Genomic DNA, 8868 nt, shown 5'->3' with positions numbered 1-8868 from the left:
CACAATTGGCACAATTAAAATAGTAAACAATATACACATTCTAATTTATATTTTTGTTATTTATCTGAGAAATTAATACTTCAATTAATTAATAACATTTGTTCAGCAATGCATACATTTTTTAAGTGACTTTTAAAAAGACTTTTACATTGCTACAAAATATTTATTTTACAAATAAATGTGGTTATTTTGAAATTTTTATTAATCAAAGCAGTACAACTGTTCTTAAAAAAAAAAAAAAAAAAAAAAAAAAGGTTTGACCACCAAATCAGCTGTTAAAAACCTAAAGGGTCATGAAACACATTTGTTTTTAGATAACAGATATGCACATCACTAAAAACACTAAAATCACTCATACATTTTATCATCAAGTGGAAATTAGTAATTTGTGCATTTTTCTAAGCAATTTGCAATTGACCCTATTTGGGTGTGAGCAAAAACACGCCATTTTCGTGTGTGTACCTTTAAATGCAAATGAGCTGCTGCTCCCTGCCCCTCTTTCCAGAAGATGGCGGATCCTTTGTGCGTCGGATATTATGTTGTGCTGTGGTGAAAAATCAGGTCCTCCCTCAAAATAGGGCCTATGTTGGGACCCCAATCGATCCCATTGGCTCAAATTACTCTATTGCACCTGATTACAATTCCTACAAAATCCTGTTATGATAAATTATGTTTGAATTTAATTATAATGACCATTAATGTTTGTATTAGTTAGCTTAGGTACTAGCATAGCATGATCCCCGAATAACCTGATAGCTTAGTTTATACACGCATACACTTACCCTGCATGTATTCACAATCATCTTTATTGTAATTACGTGTTTAATCAAGTGTTACATATCCAAACATTTCAGTTACTAAAAGAATGTAATGATGTTCAATTATTCATTTAATTCTTACTTAGACTAGTTCCTCCTGCGCCTAGGGGCGCATTGGGAAATGAGCGACCCCCAGAGTACTCGGTCTAGTGGGGCGACTTCGGCCTTGTTCCATAACATTTCCACAGCGTTCAGGTCTTTGATGAACGTGTTGCGCCAAGTCTTTTTCGAACGGCCAGGCCGTTTTGGCACCCTATTCCGGTCTTGTCCAGGCATCCACATCATTGCCGCTTTTGGAAGTCGGGGTTGTGGGAGATGGAGCAGATGCCATCGTTCAGCAAACAAATCCGAGGTGCGGCGGTATAGCCTACTTCTTCGTTGGTTATGCTGTCTCTGTACGCCACCGGCAGTGTTGATGGAAACCGTTCAGTCGTCATTTGATGTTTGTCGTCAGTTTCCAGGTCTCGGAGGCGTATGTCGCCATCGGGATGACGATGGTATTTAAAAGGCAAATCTTGGCTTGTAGACTGATGGTATTTGACGACAAGGCGCTAGTATATGGGGTTCGATCCGGCAAGTGATGTCTCTGTTGCTCGTGATCGTACTGCCAAAATAAGTAAATTGCTCAACTTCATCAATACGTTGTTGGCGCTTGATCGTGGCGTTGCTTTGCATGTTGGCATTCATCAATCAGTTTCCAGGACTTTCCAATAATCCACCGATCTTTATACGAACCTCGTCACCTACCGATCACCATCTCAGTGCTTTCTACCACCGTTGCTAAACAGTGATACACGGTTGGCAAGTTATTCGAGCGCCTGAAACTGGTTCCGAAGTTATAACTGGAAGGCGTTGGCGTTTTTTTTAAACTCAGCCTTATCTACCGGACGCAGTCGTTTTGGTGGTGTTGGCATATCGTTTGTATTATAAAATCATTAACTGATAGTTGAGAGAGACCTGATTTGTTACAAATAACAGCACCAAACAAAACTGGAGAATCTCATGCAGCCAAAATATCAGAAATTGTCTTGAGCGGTGTACAGCCTTCGCTGTTCAGTTTGAACCGGAGTCGGACACATATGGAGAGTCTCAGAAAGAAGTTACAACTTTTAGAATGCAACAGGTTCTTTCTTAATTAACAGCACGAACACTTAATTTCCATGGCACACTTTCTTCATAAATTAAATTCAGTAATCCAGTGACTCAGATGCCGGGAGATTCTTATATTCATTGGTACATCCAAAAACAGAACATAATATATTTCTATGTGTATAGAACAAAGATTAAATGAGTATATACCTAAATCAACTAAATGATTAACTTTTTTAAAACAAAAATGAACCATCACTGAACTTCCTTAAGCTGGACTATGATGCTATTTTCTTCTATATCTGCTGTAGAAACAAACTTTGTTGCATTATTTTCCTGTTATCACTGTAAAGCTGCTTTTGAAATCAAGTCACCTTTATTTATATAGCGCTTTGTACAATACTGTTGAATTTTGCATAATAGATCCCTTTTAAAACATAAATAAAAAAAGAAAAGTTATTTTAAATTGTAATAATATTTTTACTATATTACGTTTTTTCCCCTGTATTTTTGATCAAATAAATGCAGCCTTTTTGAGCATAAGAGACTCTTACCGGTATTTCAAAAACTTTTAAAAATCTTACCGACCCCAAACTTTTAAACAGCGCACAATTTCTGCACAAAAATGTGCAAACCACTTAAACTTATACCAACTGGAATGAATGTACAGAAGTTTTTAAAGTGAGACATTTTTTATAGTAAATAAATAAATGAATAAATGGGCAAACTCACAAGAGTTTACATTAAAGGAGACTCATTGGTCCAATGAACGTGCGAACAGAAGACACTATAAAAATGGATGAAGAAAACATCTCAGATTTATATAATAGAACTTCAAGTCTTGTTCATGATCTGTCCCGATTGTTCAGACAAGCCAACCGCATGTTTCAATACTAGAAATGTGCCTTCTAATAACAGTACTTCCGTCGTCTCTCTCTGCATACCAGTACTGAAATCTCTCGAACAAGCTAACAGTTACTATAATCCTCTGGTCTGGTGTGAGTCTCTAGGAATTGATCTAAATTGGGCCTCCCAACCTCTGACCCTGAGCAAAGAGCTGAGAAAAGGGGCCTGGGTGTCTGTAACCGCAGCTGTGTTACATAAACACACCATAAACTAGCCTGTCTGTCACGGATGAGCCTGGAGATCCCATCACAGGCACTATGGAGCCTTGCTCTGTCCTTAAATACGGCCCCTTTTACCAGCTTGATTAATTGCCAGTGCGCTCTGAAAGCTAACTGTTAAGACACTATAGGCTGCTTCATGCCTCCTACTGCACATGTTCTTTAAAATCCCATCGGCACACTGACTTGTGACCACGCAGAATGCTAATTGACTCTTCAAAGACTCTCACTTTGCCATAATACTCTTGGGAGCGCATGGACAAAAACATGAATCATGATAACGCCATGCTTTTGGATTAGTAGCAGCATATTTGTGAAAATTTTTATTTTATATTATTGTATATATCAAAGTTCCATAGGTTTACCATCATTGTATTATAGTACCGCTACAGTATTTTTTTTTTCAACATGTTCAGGGAATGTTTTGCTTTATTAATCCATCCCAGCTCCACCAGACCCCAGGAGAGACGGAGAGACATAGCGCAGTGCTGGCAGACGGCCAGGCAAATATCCAAAATAATAATCAGCAGATTTCAGCAAGCTCCATCCCTGCCTTTTCCCAGCCCCTTACTTTACCCTTTGTCTGTGTTTATAGATATAGATCTCATATATACAAATATAGGTGCAGTGTATGCAGAGATGTGCTGATTTATATAAGCGTTCACTGAACAGCATGGAAAATTAGTGCACCAAAAAATGTATAGAAAAGAACCACTTGTGCTGTGTCAGTGCTCAAGATTGGCCCATTGATTTCCACATTACAGGTGTGGACTGTCCACACAAACATGGCCAGCTCATCTATTGTTCACCAACTCCTCCTGTGAGTGCAGATAATGCACCACCTAGCGTCCTTTGCTCAATTCCTGATAATGTGTGAATGGAACAAAGACACAATGTATGTTTATGGATATGATATGAGTGTTTGGTTGACCATTCAGGTTAATGAATATATGTATAGAGGTAATATATACATATAGCATTACTGCACTCTGTCCTGTGCTCCCTAAGATCATGTTCCTGCACACACACGCACACACAAAAGAAAAAGAATATAGAAATGCTACAGTAAAACCTTTCATAAGTTAACTATGTTATTGAACTATATACAGTAAAATTGTTATTTTACTATAACATATTGTAGGTGAATTAAAGGATTTTAAAAGTAAAAAGTATAAATGACCACAACCTAAAGTGAAAATCTATATTATACTAAAAAAGATGTGCAGTTCAAAAGTTGTGTTGTTGTTGTTGTTTTTTGAGAGAGAGAGAGAGAGAGAGAGAGAGAGATTTGATTTTTACAATCAATTTATTAAAATATTGTTAACATTTTAGATAATTTTACACACACCTAAAAAAAATAAATAAATAAAAATAAATTACATTAACTCTCTTACAAAAACAATTTCTTCATTGTCAACTGAACACAGAGCAAAGTTGCAACACCACTGAATTTCAAAGTCTTTCATCGTGCACATCAATTTATGAAAATTAAAATCAATAAGAATTCTAGATTTTACCATATTTTTAAAGACTAGTACAACATCTTGTCCTGACTTCTCTTCTATCTTATTTCTCCTAGTGATATAGACAGCATATTTTGCTTGTCCAACAATAAAATTAATAACATGACATTTGAACTTTTGTTTTGAACTGTAAAAAAAACCCAAAATATAATCTTGCTTTGAAAAACAAATATTAAAAGAATCCAAAAAAACACTTAATAAGTCAAAAAGCGGGTTAAGTCGATTACAGTCCATAAAACAATGGAAAATGGTCTCTCGTTCCAGACAAAAAGGACATTTGTCACTTACAGTGGGGTTTAAAATAGACACAAAAGCATTTACAGCAATAGCTCCATGTAAAATCCTCCACTGCAAATCACCAAGTTTTTTTTTTAATGGTGGTTTGTAAAGTGCTCTCCAAACAGGTTTAGTTTCAGTGCTGATTCCTAATTTTTCTCTCCATACTGTATCTGGTTTAAAACTTAAATTACGCTGATTAATAGCTTTCACAATGCATTTATACAATGTTTTCCCTTCTACTGTACAAAAATCAATATACTCATTAAATTCACATTTTAACAGGGGGCTATTAAGACAAGACTCTTCTATAACAGGGCAAATTTCAAGATCTGGAAAAAGATCTTTACTATCAGGGATTAAAATCCCTGTACTAAACTCTTCTAAAAGTGTCTTCTCTTCATCAGTTAAAATTATAGTTAGTTTGTGAAGAAACTTCTGAGCAAAACGTATTGATCTAACTCTTAAAAGGGTAGCAACTTTTTCAGTTCTCAGTAAATTACATCCTGATTCATTTATGATATTTTTTAGCTTAAAAAGCTTTCTGCTACATAATATGTCTGTTAGACCAGGAATATCATCTCCTGAAGTATCAAGTCTAGCCCCAAACACAACTGGTTCTTCCAACAACCAATAAAGAGAAATTGCTGGTTCCATCCAGCGATGCTTAAAGAGACCCCACACTTTAAACAAGTTTTGATAAAAAGGAGGAATTCCAATAAAAGTCAATCTTTTTTGATCCATTAAAAACCATGATAAATCCATTTCCATATTGCCCACTCTTCTCAAGATGTGTAAAGCCAACGGTCTCCACGCAAGTGAATACGGCCCCATTAACAGTTTCTGTATGTACTGGAGACGGAAAGTGGCTCTTCTGCTTGCCAGATTAACCAGTCCTTGACCTCCTTCCTCTTTGGGCAGAAACAGAATGCTTTGAGGAGTCCAATGATACTTGTCCCAAAAAAAGTTTACCAGTTCTCTTTGAATATTTACAAGCAGTCCATTTGGAGGGTCGACACAAGCAAGTTTATGCCACAATGAAGATGCCACAAGATTATTAATGATAAGAATGCGTCCTCTATAAGAAATCTGAGGGAGCAACCATTTCCATTTTTGAAATCGACCTTTTATTTTCTCAACTAGACCTTCCCAATTTTTCTTAATGAAGTTTTCATTTCCTAGATAGACACCAAGGTATTTTAAACCTCCTCTTTTCCAAATCAATCCACCAGGTAAAGCGGGAAGATCTCCACTCCAATTTCCCACTAGTAGAGCTTCACTTTTCTTCCAGTTCACTCTAGCAGAGGAAACGCATTTAAAATCATTAACAATTTTTTCTAACATAATAACATCATCCTTTCCATTTACAAAAACAATAACATCATCAGCATAGGCGGAAAGATGAAAAGAATTATTACACCCAGGGAAAATCAGACCTTTTAAATGAGCTCGCAACTTTAGAAGTAAAGGCTCGATGGCGAGAGAATACAACATACCAGACATGGCACATCCCTGCCTAACTCCCCTATCAACCTTAAACGGAGCACACAAACCACCATTAATCTTAAGAACACTCTCAATGTTACAATACACAGCCTTAATCATGGATATAAAAGCATGGCTAAAACCAAAAGCCTCTAAAGTGTTCCATAAAAATAAATGTTCAACTCTGTCGAAGGCTTTCTCTTGATCAAGAGAAATCAGACCAGAGTTAATTCCCAGGAGTTTAGAAGCATCCAAAACATCTCGAATTAAAGCAATATTATCAAAAATAGACCTGTTGGGAATACAATAAGACTGGTCAGAATGTATTAATTTACTTAAAACTTTACTAAGTCTTGTAGCCAAACTTTTAGATAAAATTTTGTATTCTGAACATAAGAGTGAAACAGGGCGCCAATTGCCAATACACTGAAGATCACCTTTCTTAGGTAAAAGTGTGATGACTGCTCTCCTGCAGCTTAGAGGCAATAGTCCTCCTTCCAGACTGTCATTAAGAACCGTCAGCAGATCCTCTCCTATGACGGGCCATAGAGTCTTGTAAAACTCAACAGGTAGCCCGTCAATTCCTGGAGATTTACCATTTTCCATGCTCATCATGGCAGTATACAGCTCTTGTATTGACAGAGCCTTTTGTAGCTCAGTGTTGGACTCTTCGTCCACCTTTGGCAGTCCTTGAAGGAAACCATCAGCATCTGCACCCCATTCCCTCAGTTCAGATTTATAAAGGTCTGAGAAAAAATCCACAGCACACCTACGTATATCAGCAGGCTCAGTTAGTTCTTGTCCTATAGCTGAACGTAAAGTGTGTATCATTTTACTTTGACCTTTTTTCATTTCTAAATTAAAAAAGAATTTTGAGGGAGCGTCCATCTGTGTCACCGTTTGAAACCGTGACCGGACTAAAGCTCCCTGTGCTTTAACTCCCAACAGGTCTAACAAAATAGCTTTTTTTTCCTTCAAGTCATCAATGTGTTTTCTACTTTTTTAGATGCTAATAAATCCTGCAGAACAGTAATTTCTGTTTCTAAAGTCTTCATGGTCTGGGCTATGTCTCGAGTAACATTCACAGTGTACTTTTGACAAAAATCTTTAATAAGAACTTTTCCACAGTCCCACCATTGCAGTAGAGAAGAGTAAAAATGCTTTTGCTGCTTAAAAGTTTCCCAAAAAAAATTAAAATTATCTATAAAATGTTTATCATTTAACAATGAAGTATTAAAAGTCCAGTATGCACTTTTATACTTAACACACTTCATTAAAACACTGCACAGAACTAAACTGTGATCAGAAAATCCCACTGGAATAATTTTACAAAATTTAAAAAGATTACGTTGATGCTGAACACTATAAATTCTGTCAAGTCGCGCCAAAGAGATAGTATGCTCAGTACTGTGAGCCCAAGTGTACTGTCTAACATCTTGGTTCATACTTCTAAACACATCACATAAATCATGAATTTCAATTAATTGTTTAAGTGTTTTCTGAGAAGCAGCGTGTGGTTCTATATGATTCCTATCCAATTTGTCATTAGCAGTACAATTAAAATCTCCACCTAAAAATAACATGTCTTCTGGATTTAGATCTTTCAATACAGCGTCCACCTTATCAAAGAAAAGAACTCTTTCTAATCCCTTTGTAGGTGCATACAAATTCAGAAGCACCATTGTGACTTTCTCAAATTTTACTTTGATCTTTAAAAACCGACCACCGATTATGTCTTCAACTTCACAAGACAGAGGTAAAAAATGCTTTGAAAACAAAACAGCAACACCTCCACTAATGGAGGATTTATGGCTCAGGACAATCTGTCCGTCCCATTCTCTTCTCCAGTCGGTCTCATTTTTAAAATCACTGTGTGTTTCTTGTAGAAACAAAATATCAATTTGCTTTTGTCTAATAGACTCAAATAACATCATTCTTTTATGACCATCTCTGGCACCATTTAAGTTTAATGTTCCAATTTTAAAATTTGTCATATTTATTTTAGAGACCAAAACAAAAATGATAAGAAAAGCTGCCAAACAAATATTTTTGGGCAGAATTTTAGAAAATGGGAACCTCATCATCTTTAGTATTTTGTTTTTTTAGTTTGTTCACAAGTTTTCTGAGACGGTAGATCTCCACATCTTGAAAAGCTCCCTCTTTCATTAAATACCTCACATCATTGATGAATTGTTTATAGTCAGGAAAAAAATCTTCAACTTGCACTCCTTTCAATCCCTTTGTCTCTTGCAGAAATTTACTGATGTCATCAGCTCTATACAAACAGATCAAGTTATCATTTTGAGAACTTACAGACGGATTTGAACACAGACATATTTGAATCAGAGGAATCTCCATCACTGTCTGATCCCACATTCTCACCGACCCCTTCTTCCTTCTTTGTTTGTTTAGAAGCTTTCCCACAGCTTTTTTTCTTTCTTTTAACTGGGATCTTAAAGACAGATTCGGCTTCCTTTAAATCAACATCATTATTTCCCACATCAAATTCGTCAGCAACACAAACGGTTTCAGCATTTTCAGTCTGCTCATCAG

Source organism: Phoxinus phoxinus, assembly GCF_949152265.1.
Source record: "Phoxinus phoxinus genome assembly, chromosome: 2".
Taxonomy (NCBI): Eukaryota; Metazoa; Chordata; class Actinopteri; order Cypriniformes; family Leuciscidae; genus Phoxinus; species Phoxinus phoxinus.
The sequence above is the reverse complement of the archived record's forward strand: the minus strand, read 5'-3'. Positions refer to the sequence as shown.